The sequence below is a fragment of the Eurosta solidaginis genome, chromosome 4 (assembly GCF_040869045.1).
Source record: "Eurosta solidaginis isolate ZX-2024a chromosome 4, ASM4086904v1, whole genome shotgun sequence".
Lineage (NCBI taxonomy): Eukaryota > Metazoa > Arthropoda > Insecta > Diptera > Tephritidae > Eurosta > Eurosta solidaginis.
In genome coordinates this window covers 23,699,337-23,715,796 of record NC_090322.1, presented here as the reverse complement: position 1 = coordinate 23,715,796, position 16,460 = coordinate 23,699,337, and the positions used below count along the sequence as shown (strand labels likewise).

Below are 16,460 nucleotides of genomic sequence, written 5' to 3'. Positions count from 1 at the left end.
ACTCGTGTTACGTGCTCCGATAGAAGAGCCAGGCGTTGCTTTTAGGCCTTTAAAATCAAATGACGCCTTTAAAATCAAATGACGCCTTTACATTTATTTTTTGCGTCCAATTGTGAATATTTTTTGGAACTAGAGATGTGCGCGCGATAGCTACTTGCGCACGCCACGATATTAATCTTCAGAGTTGAGTGTGGAGATGAACAGCGTTGGCCCCCCAAAACTGAAAGTTGGTGCAGCTGGGAATGATCACAAAACCGTTTTTGGCACTAATTTCGGCGAAACTAAAATCCAAAGTGAAATGCGAAGCTATCCTATATTGGCATTTTTGAGTTATGACAAGTTCTCCAAGCCAGGTTTGGAAAGAAACTTGTTCATGCTTCTTCTGCGTACTATAGACGATTGGCAGCTGTCTCGCCTACACTACGGTATATTGTATTTCTGAAGGCAGAAATAGCTTGCACGCTTTTGGTTTGCAAAAGCTCGGATTGGAAGACGTTGATTAAAGCTGTGCCACGTTTAGATATCGGAGCAACTGGAAGTAAAAGATTAACGCAACAACGTTGATTGCCTTTTAAATCCGTCCGTGAAAATTGTAATGTGAAATTTCAACGCTAATCTCCTAACTTTCCATTTTTTACTTGGCAGGCGTGGTTCCTTTTGAATAGAGCCACGCCGTATGTATGCTCTATCTTCGGTAAACTTGATGCTTTCAATGAATGATCCCACCTTATAGTATGTTGATCCGATGACAGCTTTAAAGTATTCAATCTCCTGCCTTAAAATGTGGTGTTTCGATAGTTTTTTTTATAGCAAAGGACGAAAGAGTAACATGTTTAAAAATCGTAAGCTTTTCATAGACGCTTTTATTAACTTTTGGAAAAGAGACTACCCTACTCCTTCTGCAACCAAAGCATCAGCAGCGAATAGAATTTTGGCGAATCGCTGAAAGAGTTCAAAGGTAATATCAAAGTTGGCTTCTGCAGAATCGAATGTGACCATAAGACCCAAGCTCATATCTACTTGGAAGTCATATAATTTTCCTCGAAATTTGGTATATGTAACTACTTCGTACACGCACCCATTTAGCAACCATTTATCAATATTTGCTCACACAGCTCAATTTCCTGCCAAACACTTTAATAGTCACAATCCAGCCCCTCTGTATTAGAGATATACGCCGCCGATAAACCCCGCCGCCGCCGATTTTGGTCGTTTTTCGCACGCCGCCGCCGAATGTCAAAAATATCGGTGCGGCGGCGTCCGGCGCGTTACTATATTTTCTATTCGTTTAAGGCTGCCATTTATTGTTCATGTCGAAAATTGGTCGGATATGGTCGAAAGTGGTATCAACGGATGCACAGTACTGCCAGTTATAAGAAACTAAGGCTAAGTTTATGATCGAGTGTAATCGCATCGCGCGATGCGGCGAGAAACGCTCCATCGCTTGTTACATTTTCGCTAGCGTTATCGCTGGCGATTGAGTGTTTATAGTAGAGCGAAATCGCAAGCGATGGAATGCTCAGCAATATAACTCAACATCTTTTTATTCACGTTGTGGCAGTGTAGAGAAAGCAACATGTGTACATTAACTCGTAAAATTTTATTATAAGAAAATAGCTATTTGTTACAAAAAAAATATTTAAAAAGTATACATAAGACAAAAAAATATCAAGTGCATCCAATCGCGATTGTGGTAATCTGCATGACGCAAATTCGACAAACACTGCTGTACCTTTTCAATGAAAACATCCATATTGTTTCGCAAATTTCGCTCAACTGAATCAAAATATTTTGGTTCCAAATTTTCGTCGCTTTTGTCGATTGTAATCGCTCAGTTCGCTTTACGCTAAATCGCTTTGTCATAAACATCTCCATATGCACTAATATAACTTATCGCTAACAGCGATTATCGTCGCATCGCGCGATGCGATTACGCTCGATCATAAACTTAGCCTAATTGCGAAATTTAACTCTTTCTAACTGTACAAAAGTTATTAAAAAAACAAGCGTTGCTTAACACGGACTTTGCAACACCCAATTCACCAAATTATTAAAATAAAACATTAAAATAAAAGTTATATAATAAATTTATATGCTCACTTTGCATATTTTAAAAATAAATTAATAATGAACAATGAATTCAAAAAAATGACCCAAGGCGAACATGTTTTCAAATTGTCCTCAAGTTGTTAAAAAAAGCAAATACCCAAAAAAGGTGCCGATTTTTAAGAAAATTTATATTGCGATTGGCTGACAGAATAAGCCAAATCAGTGATGCAAAATCTTTTAGTTTTTAGGGGCATAAACACTCCTTTGAAATGATTCTTACCTCATACTTAAGTTGAGGATATATGTACGTACGCATGAGAAGGGTTTGAAAAATCACTTGGGCTTACATGCAAACATCTGTTGTTTATTTGCGAAACTATACAATAGCGTCTGAAATGTTAGTTTTGCTTCACACACTTCATCCTTCAACACCAAAGTCTCCCGCTTTGACATTTCCTAAAGTTGGCGGCCCTATCCAAAATTGTCCCTTGGAGTGAATCACATTGATTATAGCCTATCAACCAAGTTTAAATATCACCTACACGTTACGGCTCCTTTTACAAATGTGAATACGTGGGCACATATATTTACCATGTGAGGCTTTGTCCTTCGCAAGAACATTCGAAGTGGTGAAGCAAAAGCTTTCCCAAGACAGTCCAACTAATGACCGTGTGTGCTATTACCCTAACGTAGTGGAAGTCGAACTAGTCTGAAAACTGAAGCTACGCGGTCATCCATAATGAGCTCTTATATCATAAGGCCGGAAAACAGCAGTTAACATCTTTCAACTTAAAATCGGCCGACTTTCATTCTAAAATATCGTGTTGATTTAACGAAGACTATTGAAATCAATGTTGTGAACACAAACGTCTGCAAACTTTGGTCTACATTTTAAAAATTGTATCCAGGGTCCTTGTAAAATTTTAATTATGTAGATGCGCCGAGGATTATATGGTTTTCACCCATTACGCAATGACATCCACTTAGACTGCTTATGATTTCGAGGGCGGCATCCTTTGCCGAATAGTCACTCTCTAACGTTTGAAGGTGTTTCTCTGGTGTAGCTCGGCAGCATAGGGCGACAAAAGCATACGTTGGAAAGTCTTCGGAGATACACCTACAGCTTCTCGGAAAGTGACGTCGACGAAGGTATGAGTTCGAAGTCGCAGTCCTATAGCTTCTGTGCTGGCATATGGTGTGAGGGTCAGGAGGCGTGGTAGCGACTGGCGGTCGGGATTGCTTCTGTTCTCACATCGGGAATTGTAGCTCTTAAAACAGCCGAAAAACTGGAGACGCCCTGTGCCACGAGAGGCAGGAGTATTAAAAAAAAAAAAATAAATGTAAGGCGCGATAACCTCCGAAGAGATCTAAGGCCGAGCTTCTCTTCCAATTTGCGTCGTGCTCCTCTTGCTTTTCCCTACAAATTGGCCGGACGGGACCTACATGTTTTATGCCGACTCCGAACGGCATCTGCAAGGCAGATGAGTTTTCACTGAGAGCTTTTCATGGCAGAAATACACCCGGAGCGCTTGCCAAACACTGCCGAGGGGCGACCCCGTTAGAAAAATTTTCTTCTAATTGAAAAACCTTATTTCTAAAATTTTGATGTTGCTTTGCCCGGGGTGTGAACCCAGGGCATACGGTGTGGTAGGCGGAGCACGCTACCATCACACCACGGTGGCCGCCGGGAGCCAGGAGTATTAATAGACCATTAATAGCAAGCGTAGGTCGTCTTTGTGCGTGACTGCCAAGGAACCACAAACGATTTAAAGAAATTGTGTTTGCGACGATTATTAGGAGTTAGCCCTTGAAATTACGCTTTGCACGAGATATACAGACAAAAGTGTGACTGTTTTATGTATCTCTATTTCTTTTCAGCAGACGCAGCAGTGCCAATTCCAAAGACCGGGGTTGGGTTCGCAGCCTCTCTGGGGTATGCGAACGAGGGAAAATCCCTCCGCAAGGAGCTACTCCTGAAAAATTTTCAACGGTCTGCGAGATATTGAGGCAAAAACCCCGGATCTTTCCGAAATGGCCAACACGTTGATTTCCTTAAATACATACAAATAAAACCTTTCCTTAATATAAAGTGATCGGCGTAAACCTCTACTCTGTATGGCTCATGTAAACGCACGTTTATGTAATGCGTGACGTACAAGTTGCAAAATTATTGCTACGCTATAATTACTAGAAGATATGAAGTATGTGAATTACATCGACGACATGCGGACAGTAAGCTTGCCAGTCGTCAATATGTCGATACCTATCCCGCCTCAACTCGCCGTCTTATTGCATGTTTGATGTGGGTGGGTGGGCAAGACCCAATTGTTAATACGATTTCGCAGTTTCGGCGGTAGCGCTCAAGTAAATGCAACGAGCGTGAATCAAATGAAAAAAGTAATAGCAGAAACAACATTAACAAATTGTAAATAATACTATGTGTTAAATGCAGTGGCACCATCAGCGGAAAACGAAGCGAAAACTTTCGAATTTTACGCTTTTGTGATTTGTTAAAAATGGTTTAAGTCCAGCTGGTGGGACGGAGGACGTATAGGCGGATGCATGAAGATGCCTGCGTGTAGAAAAGTTTTATTTTCCTTAATAACTACGATTGAAACGTATAAAAACAAAAAAACAAATGTATAAACAAAGCTAATAAGACAGCTTGATTTGTAGGTCCAAATAAGTACGAGGGTTATTCGATAAGTACCCGAACTAAAAAGGCAGTATATGTTTAGGTTAGGATCCCAATTCCTTTTATTCGAATATCACAACTCAAGCTGAGTGCGAGGTTACAACGCTATACAAATTTAATGCGCAGATCGGTTCTTCTTCCGGGAAATGTCGCCTGCGGTGGTGCGTCAGGCATTGGGTTCTGTTGTATGCCCCGATATACATTTAATTTTGCTTTAATTTAGCTCATGTATTTTTTTTGTGGTTTCTTTTTTGTCTTTTCTTTTGTTCTTCTTCTTCTTTACCTCTTAAATTTTTATTTTTTTATTGCATATACTTTTAAATTGTTAATCCCAAAAACACTAACCTAAATATGTTGCGAATATGGACAGTCCTTTTTGGAATATCTGGTACGCTCCCGTAGTAAAACCCACTGGTCGGACATCAGCGTGGACGAGTTTTTTCAAACCACCAACCATCGGAGCTGTGAGTTTTAGTCACCTCTTAAGACAGGCATGCCGTAACGTGGGAGTATTATAGGTCCATTAAACTGCTGGTGTTTCGCATCGTCGTTCTAGTCGTTGCCCTGTAATCGTTAGTACCTAGTTTCATCTAGTCCGCAATGTCCATATAAACGGTATAAACTGGTCGTCCCGGATATTATTGTGATTGCCTTGGTTTAGTTATACAATATATGGTATCACCTTAGGCACTTCAGACCGTCCCCTTTAGGCTCTGTGACGTTCAGAGGGGCATTGTGTTTCGTATCATGTACATCGTGTCCACATTTTTGGAGTAAGTTTTTAATTTTATTTATTTTTCATTTTTGCTTTTGTTGAAATTAAAGTCATGTTTGGTCTCACGAGTAGACGGATGTCCATAAGGCACATATACCGGACGATGGAGGGACCGCTTGAAATAAGCCGTTCATCCACTCATTGAATATCCATGCACCGGCGCAAGTAACTCGACACGTTTGAATAGGAAAACCAGTAATATGTAGTAGGTGCATCCACTGCTAAAATATAGTTTAGGAAAATGGAAGGCTTTATTTATTTTTCATTTTTGTTTTTGTTGAAATTAAAGTCATGTTTGGTCTCACGAGTAGACGAACGTTCATGAGGCACATATACCGGACGCTGGAGGGACCGCTTGAAATAAGCCATTCATCCACTCATTGAATATCCAAGCACCGGCGCAGGTAACTCGACACGTTTGAATAGGAAAACCAGTAATATCTAGTAGGTGCATCCACTGCTAAAATATAGTTTAGGAAAATGGAAGGCTTTGCTCTTAGTTTATTACAGCTTTGGCGTTTCTTCGGTGTAAAGATTTCACAAAATGTCGTTAAAGAAGAAATGCATTCAATATGTTGTTGTTTTGCGAGCAGACCACACATCCTTACACATATTGTTATCAAGACCATTTAACGGAAGGAAGAATCGCTATAGGATATTAGTCGGGCGTTATGACAAGACATCAAATATTTTTTATTTTAAGGTTTCTTAAAGTAAAGAACCTGCGCGATTAACTGCGTCGGAGTATTTAGGTATATCTTGTTTCAATTCCAAGCGCTGACTTAATCTCAGGCCTTTTAAAACACTACAACCACTATCTTGGAGGTAATAAAAGTTAAAAGATGTTTCGAACAACATTTCGAACCACATTTTAAAGTAAAAGCTGGACTTTTCGGTCCCCCCTAATTTATTTGTATGTATGGATGTAGTAAATATGCATTTTGGACGAGCACAAACCTGCAAACATATACCTATGCACCTATCTGCGTTGAATAACAACAAAAGCAAAGTACATTGACATTTTACGGTCGACGCATTGAAAATTGAAACTCGTTGGCATACGTATTCAAGAAGTAACGGTATGCATGAGCTGTGGTTTACGATTTCATGAGGGTAAACACTTAAATGCACTGTAGGTGTCGCATTGTAGAAATTAGGTTAGGCGGCGAACGCTATGCATTTTTAGGTTTGTTTGAATGTGTAATATATCCGAGCGAGATCTCGTTTATTGAACTTCACACAAGGGGCGAGAGAACTATTGACCATTTAAGCTGAAGATGATTGATTTCTCTTCTACTAAGGCCCGAAATTCATTTTGAATACTCATTTTTGAATAGGTCACATTATCAGGTGCCGTCATGAGTCGGGAAAAAGAAAATCAGCAGATGTGGGTGAGTTCTACGTTCAATTAGAAATCGTCCTCTTCAGCTTAATATAGTCAATTTTTTTTTATATAAAGAAAGGCTCCTGAAGATTTGAGCTAATTGGTCATCTTATCCTTGGGCAATAAGTTGGGTCAAATCGAGTTCTTCTTTACTTTCAACCACAAGCGGTATTTAGCTAGAGCTACAGCTACGTTGCTCGAGAAATAAACAGGAATTCAATGCTAAATCAATATAGGGCCAATTCTCCTATGACAAAAGAAACACCTTCTGGCAAGTGTTTATATTTATATTTGAATTTTTTCTTTATCTTGACTTCAAAGCAGCAACAGTGCGAAAAGACCTTGCTTGTATGCTGTTATGTTTGAATTCAAGTTCCTTGCAAAGTTAATAAGGCTCTCCCAAATGACGTTGGTCAACACCATCAGCACCGTAAGTTTTAAAAAAGACCTCTCCGAACCATTCCAAACAAACGAGGCTTCAGACAAGGCGCTTTCCTTTTGTTTAGCCTACTAGAGAAGATAACTTAACAGTAATGGCACAATCTATTACAAGAGCTTACAATTGCTGGCGCTTGCTGATGTTATTGATATCGTTGGCCATAACAAAAGCGCCATGAGTTTTGCCTGTTCTGGGTTAGATAAAGAGGAAAACAGGATGCCTTCCTCATTCACCGGACAATACGAACCAATTGCTGTCATTCTCCTCTTGGCCGCCACGCCACTGTTGGCGGATATAAATTCGAGACTGTGAGAACTTTGTCTACCTGCGAACCAGCATTAACATTAACAGAAACAATATCACCTTGGAAATCAAACGGAGAATAACACTTGCCAATAAGTGCTTATTTGGATTGAGTGGGCAATTGAAAAGGAGAGCTGGCATCCATGGGCAGAACTTCCAGTAAACGATACCAATGGGATGCTACCCAACTATTTTGCAGGCAGAAATCCATGCAATAAAAGTTTGCAGTCGGGAATGTCTACGGAGAGGCTTATCCTCGTGGATGAAATTATGTCAGACAGCCAGGCATCCTTGCGTGCCTTATAGTCTTTCACAACTACTTCTAAGCTAGTGGATAAATGCACTGAAATCTTAAATGACCTTGGAGCCAAAAATAGGGCCTTGTTAGAATAGATTTCCGGATCTCAGGGATATGAAGGCAACGAACAGGGAGATTATGTAGGCAAGCAGAGTGCTATAGCAGCATTCTATGGTCCAGAACTCTTCTGTGGTCTCACAAAGGCACACACTAGGGAGAGCATAAGTAACTGGGTAACAAAGCAGTTCAGACATCACTGAACTCAATATCCAGGGCAAAGACTGGTCAAATTTTGTATACTCCCAGCAAGGAGAGTGTCAGCCAAATTCATATATCTAAGCAGGGTGGACTTACGAACTCTCACTGGGTACTATACGAGACACTGTAGTCTACGATATCACTTAAGTAACTTAAGTATATCCGATACACACATCTGTCGCTTTTGTGAGCTGGATGATGAAACGCCGGTTCACATTCTCTGCGAATACGTCGCTCTGGCAAGGTAGAGACTCTCCCATCTTGGGCCGTGACTTTTAATCACATCGTGATAAGGAGTAAATAGCCTGAAGAGTTACTTAAGCACATTAGAGGCCTCCACATAGAGTAATAGGCTGAATGGTCAAGCACAATAGATGTAAATAATGCTCGCAGTGAATTAGAATGTAACAGTAATACAAAATTGTAGATTGAGAATTAAAAAGCTCGTAGGGGAAGCAAAGAGCCGCTTGTTGGAAAATACCTTTTAGGCATTGCCCTTAAAACAGTAGTAGTTCTTTGTAAAACGCTATAGTCAGCAATAAAATAGTATGCCTCCCGGTCTGCTCTAGTTTGTTGCTACGGTATAGAGTGCCCAGCACTCCACCTTACTCAGATGTCCTCATACAGTCGAATCTGTTATTGTGAATAGCACGAAATCGCCTGACTTCTTAAACAAACATCATTCCGGTTTGCATTGGTATCTTTCGATTACCTACTTTCCTGTTACTTCTTTGCATATTTCCTGTACATTTAAGAATTTGAAAGAAACACGTCAGTTAACTCATCGGACACTCTTTTAAGAAAAATTTCAACTTATTACACGTGTTTTTCAGAGATAACTACGAATATTTTTGAAAATAGAAAATCGTATAATTTCCAAATCCAAATTACAGCATACTCACATACATTCATATGTGCTACATATGTACTTACATATTTACAAATAAATTTGATCCGTATCATATGAATTAACATGAATTTCAATGTCTTTTATCAATTGAAGTGTGCCAACAAGTAAAGCAATCAAATCTTCACCATCAACAATAACAACGACAACAATAATGAAAAAAATTATAGCAACTTGACACACGAACAGCTGTGTCTGATTTCTTTTACATACAAATCACGATTTTACTCTAATTTAACGTTTTCAAAAGTAAAATATTCAAGATTTTATTGCAAAAGAAAAAAATTTAATAAAATATGAATAATTTTTTTTAAAATAAATTATTAAAATTAAAAAAAATTTATTTCATTAAAAAATGTTTAATAAAAAAAAGAATACTATTATTTATTTAGGTTAGGTTAGGTTATGTATGTAAAAAATTGTAATTTAATTTAAATTAGATAAAACAATAATACATTTATATTAACAACTAAAAAAAATTGTTAACTTCGAACTAAAAAAATTAAGTTTATAATTTTTTTTTTAAATAAACTTTTAGCAAAAAATTACTTTTATTTATTTAGAAAATTTTTACCAAAATAAATATATGTACATATAAAAATTTAATGAAAATAAATTTAAATTAGTTAAAACAATAATAAATTTATATTAACAATTAAAATAAAATTGTTAACCTAAGAAAAAATTTTTACTATTATGTTTTATTAGGTGAAAAATTAATTCAAATATTGAATATTTTATTTCAAAAGATTTTAATGAAACAAATAATCACAACAAACAATACATTTTTTTATCAGTTACTAAAAAATCACTTTCAAATAAATTTAGGATAGGAAATTAAATTTATAATAGGAAATTAAAACAATCATTTTTACTTAAGTGTATTAAATAATTTTTTTTGTTTTTTTTTTTTATTTGAACGGCTGCACTTTTGAGTTTTACGATTTTAATCGAAAAAAATGAATGTATATAAAACAAATAAAGCAATTTTTAATCAGATCCTACAATTTGCAAATAAATTTAAATTAGGAATTATAAAAACGAAAATTACTTAAAATTTTTTCCATATGGCAGAAAAAATTACATGAAATTTATTTAAAAATTTTAATTTTTGAATTTTATTAAATAGTTTGGAAAATATTTGAACGACCTGGTATCAGTACTGATAAGGCATCAGCTGTTTCTATTATAGCTTGCACATCTCTTCAAAGCCTTTTCTCTCGGTAGAGGGTTTCGAACCCGCACTCCTGCTATAATCTACCTGCTGACAAAAAATATTTTACAGCCGAGGCTCTGGCGACACCAATTTCCTCATGGATCTAGGGGGTGGGAGGGCGTTATGGCCTTTGTGTTACTCACACATTCATGTGGTCATACCTTATTGGTGCTTGTTACCGGAACGTACCGGATCTGCATACGGCAAAGGACCATCAACATCAATAACACTCCCCAAGGCCTTCGGGGAGTTTCCTTATCGCTACAACAACAACAACAACATGAGTAAAAAACAATGCAAAACATTTTTTGTTATTTCAATTGCCGCTTGCCAATATCATCATCATTAATTGGCGACTAACCGCCTAGGTGATTTTGATCGTTGAGGACCCTGAAACATGAGCTGTAATTGTTGAGCGACAACTGACACTTCAAAATATGGGTGCCGACAGAAAAGTATTCCCATGTTGAGCTTTCCGGGCACTTTGCTCTCATGTCAAAGGTGAGGAAGCCATTTGCAAGCTGTAAGGCGTTTCGCAACTTCTTAACAACATTTTCCTAGTATTTTGTTTTTTACATTTCGCGGCATGCGCAATTCATGTCTCAGCCGGAAAAGTTGCGCCTTTGACTAATTTATAGCCACGCTCAATATAATGGCGGCCACCGTGGTGTGATGGTAGCGTGCTCCGCCTATCACACCGTATGCCCTGGGTTCAACTCCCGGGCAAAGCACCATCAAAATTTTTAGAAATAAGGTTTTTCAATTAGAGGAAAATTTTCTAAGCGGGGTCGCCCCTCGGCAGTGTTTGGCAAGCGCTCCGGGTGTATTTCTGCCATGAAAAGCTCTCAGTGAAAACTCATCTGCCTTGCAGATGCCGTTCGGAGTCGGCATAAAGCATGTAGGTCCCGTCCGGCCAATTTGTAGGGAAAATCAAGAGGAGCACGACGCAAATTGGAAGAGAAGCTCGGCCTTAGATCTCTTCGGAGGTTATCGCGCCTTACATTTATTTTTTTTTTTTTTAGCCACAATTCGTTTATGTTATGTAAATCTACCAATTACGAAATTATCTAAACATTAATAATTTTTCAGAAGTTTTTAAAGCTGCGACAGTGGACAGTGGGACGCCAAATCAAACATTAGCCCGGGCATTTGTGAATACTTCAAACAAGTTGTACTCTCTGGTAATATGCGGATGCCTGCTGTCATTACCATATTCCAAAGCTGAGTGAGCACAGTAGCTTCTACGATTAGCTTAACAAAACGGCAAGCAACTAAGCAATGCAACTGAGACTTCTGATGTGTCCAATCATGCATCCAAAAGCGTGTACTTGCATATCCATAACGTGTTTCTATATGCAAAACTCGAGCTTGTGAAGTTAGCAGGCTGACCAATAAAATGTTAGCTGCCCACATTTTTCTTCTTTTGCTGCGCTAAATCTACTGGAACAACATTCCGTCATAATACGTGCTGACCCAACTACGAAATGGCGTCGAATCTATGTGCTATGTTGTTTAAAGTACGTTTCCCATTTGATTCGTATCTGTGAACGACAGTAACAGAGGACGTGATCGTGCCTCTTAACTTTGAAGCAATGACGAGTTGTATGAATTGTTGTTGATGACATGACATATGCCGAACGTTTTGATGAACCGGAATGGTTAGTGGTGATATGTCAATATGTCGCTAGTAACTTAAGCAGGAATAGAAAGAAAATATGCATAAAAACTACCGAAGTAGCGAACCAACTATAACCTGCTTATACTTGCAACCTGTGTGAGCAGCACAGCTAGCAGCAATTACAAGCTTACAAATAGACATATTTCTGAGGATACGGAAGATGAGCACTGTTATTTCATTGAAAATATTTAATAACTTTGTGCCTTGGCTAACATATTGTGGCGAATATTAACATCACCATGCTGCTGCTAAATAGGTAAATGCACAACAACAATAAAGCAAGTAGCCACACTTATGTACATGTACACATTAAAGCAAGGAGTCACACTTATGTACATGTACACATTAAAGCAAGCAGCCACACTATGTATGTACATGGCAATGAAGAATATTCCACACCCATAATCAGCAACTCAAAGCGAAGAGATTATTTCACATACACATATGTAGTCATCAGCTAAGAGGAGAAGGTGTTACTCACACATACACACACATATAGCTAAATAACCAAGTATGAGATACAACTGTTATAGAAGGTGAAACGTCTAGACCTTAGGAGAAAGTGCAAAAGCAGGGCAGTAATCAGTTTTATTTAAACACGCTATTAGTGAAGCATATTGTGAAGTAATACTCCCAAAGTAGTCTAAATAAAGACCATTTTGCAATACTGAATATTATTATAGCTCCGTCACATAAGCAGTTTTTCATATAGATGAGTTTACCACAAGCTTATGCATTATGAGTCGATTGCAAGTATTTTTTATGGAGAACGGTACATTGAACGACACTGGCGCCATATGATATGGAAAAGTAGCCAACTTCTGCCGATGTCCAGGACTATTAACAAGACGTCTCAGTTTTCTGGGGCGCACGGATTCTCGACAGTCTGGCAGAGGTTGCAAAGGTGGTTATTTCACTCCAGGTTAAATTTATCAGAGAAAGCAAGTGGTTCGTTGAAGACCACTCGGAAATAATCTGGTTGGACGAATGTGCCGCCACCCGGCACTCGCAATGGACAAAAATTTCCACACACCCACGTTCTTGCAACCTAACCTGACCAGTCGAAGCTCCAACTTAACTGCAGGCATCTATTTGAAGAGCGATCTAAGTTCTATGGGACTATTATTTGGCGCAATATGCCGGATTTTTTTCGAGCCGTGTTGGACCCTATCATTTGCGAAGCGCGCGGAACAACGCTAACATTGGGATAGCATCCCTTAAATGCAGTGGCAACAGTTGTATCCAGAAATCTTGAAGTCACCCGCGATAACTAACGACTTGATTGCTTTCACTCTTATTTATATTCCGTCAACTTTAAATTACAGCTTTAGTGGCAGTAATAAACAATATAAACGAAAGGAAGAGCGCGCGCGCGGGCGCGATGATATCGAAAAATAAACAAAAATACTGATGCGCGCATATTATCGCAGTCGCATCAAACATGTCTTAGACAGGCGACACAGCGCGTTCACCTAAAGCATTCACAAGTGTATGTGATGGCGATCAAAACGTCTTTTGAAAGTCATAGCTTTTTAAAAGATTTTCGACAGCATGCACTTGAAACGCCGCGAGCGCGCTTACTGAGCGCCTTCGGTAGCGCGTGTTTATGTATTTACAAAAAAAAAACAGTTTACAAAGGGGCGCACGAAATTTATAATGAAGCGCGTTGTGTGTGTACGGTGGGGCGGTATGAGGCGCGCTGTAGTATGGAACAACTATTGAAGCGCTTGTTTGTTTTTCTTTTCTTTTGAACGTCTTCGGCTAGGCGCGCGCTCAGGCTTGATATCTTAGTTGTGAGTAGCGCTCACAACAGTCTTTAATTTGTACGCGATTGATAAACAACGTCAGCAAAGCGGTTGTCTTAAATTGCGCGCTGATATTTCTATTTTGGTTTAGTTTTGTGTTTATTTTCGCGCAACGCGCTTATCTCCAATATTACAATCCGGCATTTTAATATAAAAATCCGGTATTTCGTTTGTGCGCCTTCTTAAAACTGTTCAGTTAAAAGCGAATGCGCCTAAAGGAATATCGAATCTGTTCATTTTGTGTTTGTCTACGAAAAACTTCGCTGCAAAAAAAATTATAATAAAACCACCTTCAAAAGGGTTAAAATATAAAAAAAAAAATATTCATATTAAAAAAGCAGCAACACAATGGATTGAAGTGGTTTAAGTGGTCAGCTTGGTGATGTTGAATTAACACTCTATTTTGGTGTGAATTGAGCGCCTTTGAATACTGCGCGTTTTATTCATTTATTTTGTTTTTAATTTTTGCTTTGTTTTGGTTTTACATTAATTATAACACAAACATATATACGCGCTTCAGACAAAATTATAAAACAAGCACAACCATTTCTTAGTTTTTTGCCCATCTGCGACTTATAAACAAAGTTTTGATAAACAAGCAAAAAAGTCGGCGTTTGGATTACGTTCGATCTTTTAATGCTTTTGTTGTTGCAGCGAGTTTTGAAATCTTTGCCATCATTCATATAACTAAGCTTGGACCGCAAAAGGTTATAAGAAAGGTAAGTGGGACATACAAGCTGGAGAGGTTAAAAGGGTGATACAAATTTCACTTAAGAATTTATGGTCATAAAATTTTTTGTAAGTTTGTTTCTTTGCTGTTGTTATTGATATATTTCTATTTTTGTTTACAACAGCGCTGTTGTCTATCTTGTATTTTTCTCGATTTTTGTTACTGTTTTTGTTGCTTTTATTGCTGTATTTTTAAAAAAATTTGTTTGTTATTGTTTTAGCAGTTGGTGTTCAACTTTTTCTGTCTTTTTTCTGACTGTTGTTATTGCTGTGTTTGTTACTGCAAAAGTTGTGTTGATTTGTGTTTTTGTTGTATTGTTGTACAATTTTCTTGTTTTCCTAATATTTGTTACTGTTATTTTTACAGTAGTCTTTTCGTTGGCAGTAAATGTTGTGTTTGTTATACGTAAATTTTACTTAATTTCTGTTCTTGTTGTTGTGGTTGCAGCAGTGCTGCGCCCCATCCAATAGATGCGATCCCACACAAATTGCCATCAATATCCTCTAACGAGAGCCCGAGGAAACCAAAGCACAATTCTATTATATTCTTATATTTTTGTTTATTAACGTTGTTGTTATTCTTTCTGCTATTTTTATATTAGTTGTAATTATTTTCACTGTTCCGTTTTAATTAGCTTTTTGATTTGTTATTACTAAGTTTTTGTTCATTTTTTTGCAACTTTTGTTGTTAGATACAAGCGGGCGTCTGTCTTGGGCCAATATATAGGTGTGTATCTATTTATTGATCCCAAATCCTGGTTGAGCGCTGGGCTTGGGACCCAGTACGTACAAACCCCTCCCAAAGAGGATTTGTAACAAGTCTCGGATGAGAAACTGCGGCAAACCATTTAAGGACTAAGATTTGAGGGCATTCACCTGGAATGTCTGGACCCCTTTAGAGTCATATACCTACGCCTATCCGATCTTGCGACGTCAACCGTAGTGGCCATAAGAAATGAGCCAGAAAACGTAGCCACGATTTTGGTTTTGTGGTGGTAAATGGCCAGTACGGTCGTTAACAGAAAAACCGAGGGTCTTACCGCGAGCCGTTTAAGGCGAGGCTTTCCAATATAAAATTTATCTGCTCGTACGCAACATTAAATTATGAGACCGACGCGAATAACTAGAAAATAACGAGAAACTATGAAAAATGCAATGACCAAGGAGTTGCGATTGATAGTCTTCGACGCAGCTCGATATATGCTCATCTACAGCACCAGATTTCAGCAAAACGGTTTCAATAAGTTCCTAATCACAGAAGATTAAAGCACAGTGATCACGTGGAGAGCAACGGCGGGAATAAGCCTTTTATGTAGAGATAAGATATACAAACGCATCTGTGCAGTGAATGTTCCACGATACATATAGCCATCTTTGGCCTCATCATGTAATAGCACAATTTCCACTCACTAAGTACTGCCACTGCAGCAATAAAGGGCTCCCCCGAGCCCTGAAAAGTAACGAGTTTTATGAGGAATGTCGAGCTGCTTTAGAAAAGTACTTACACTGCCTAGAAGGCCATGCTACGCATGTTATAGACTGGTCCGTAAAGGCATATAGATCAAAGAATAATCAGAAATAAACAAAATGCAACACGGCCTAATTTGAAGCATTGAGTAAACTCAGGTGAAATCATTGAACTTTTCTAGGTATACAGTTTAAGTGAGAAATCAAATTATGCTTAAAATTGTTTGGCTTCTGCTGTTAACAGCAAGCAGCTGTATATCCAATTAATTAGTTCTCCAGCATATACAGATAGATACATATGAACATACTTACCTCATTACAAAGCAATATATCACTTATAAATGGACGTAATGTATTTGAGTATGAAACTGAATGTTAATAAGAGTGGTAACAATGTTTAAGAAACTCATTTAAAAAAAAAAATTTAATTAGAAAAATGTAAATGAAAACCTGAATG

General features: G+C 38.1%; 1 protein-coding gene across 1 annotated transcript in view; it reads left to right on the top strand.

The window, feature by feature from the left end:
- Positions 1-13,803: 13,803 nt before the first annotated feature.
- Positions 13,804-16,460, top strand: part of LOC137249312 (uncharacterized oxidoreductase SAR2567) — an 80,394-nt gene continuing 77,737 nt past the window's right edge. Inside the window, exons 1-2 of the mRNA XM_067780663.1 lie at positions 13,804-14,177; positions 14,328-14,526. The gene's annotated coding sequence lies outside the window, so the exon portion shown is untranslated. The remainder of the gene's footprint in view (positions 14,178-14,327; positions 14,527-16,460) is intronic.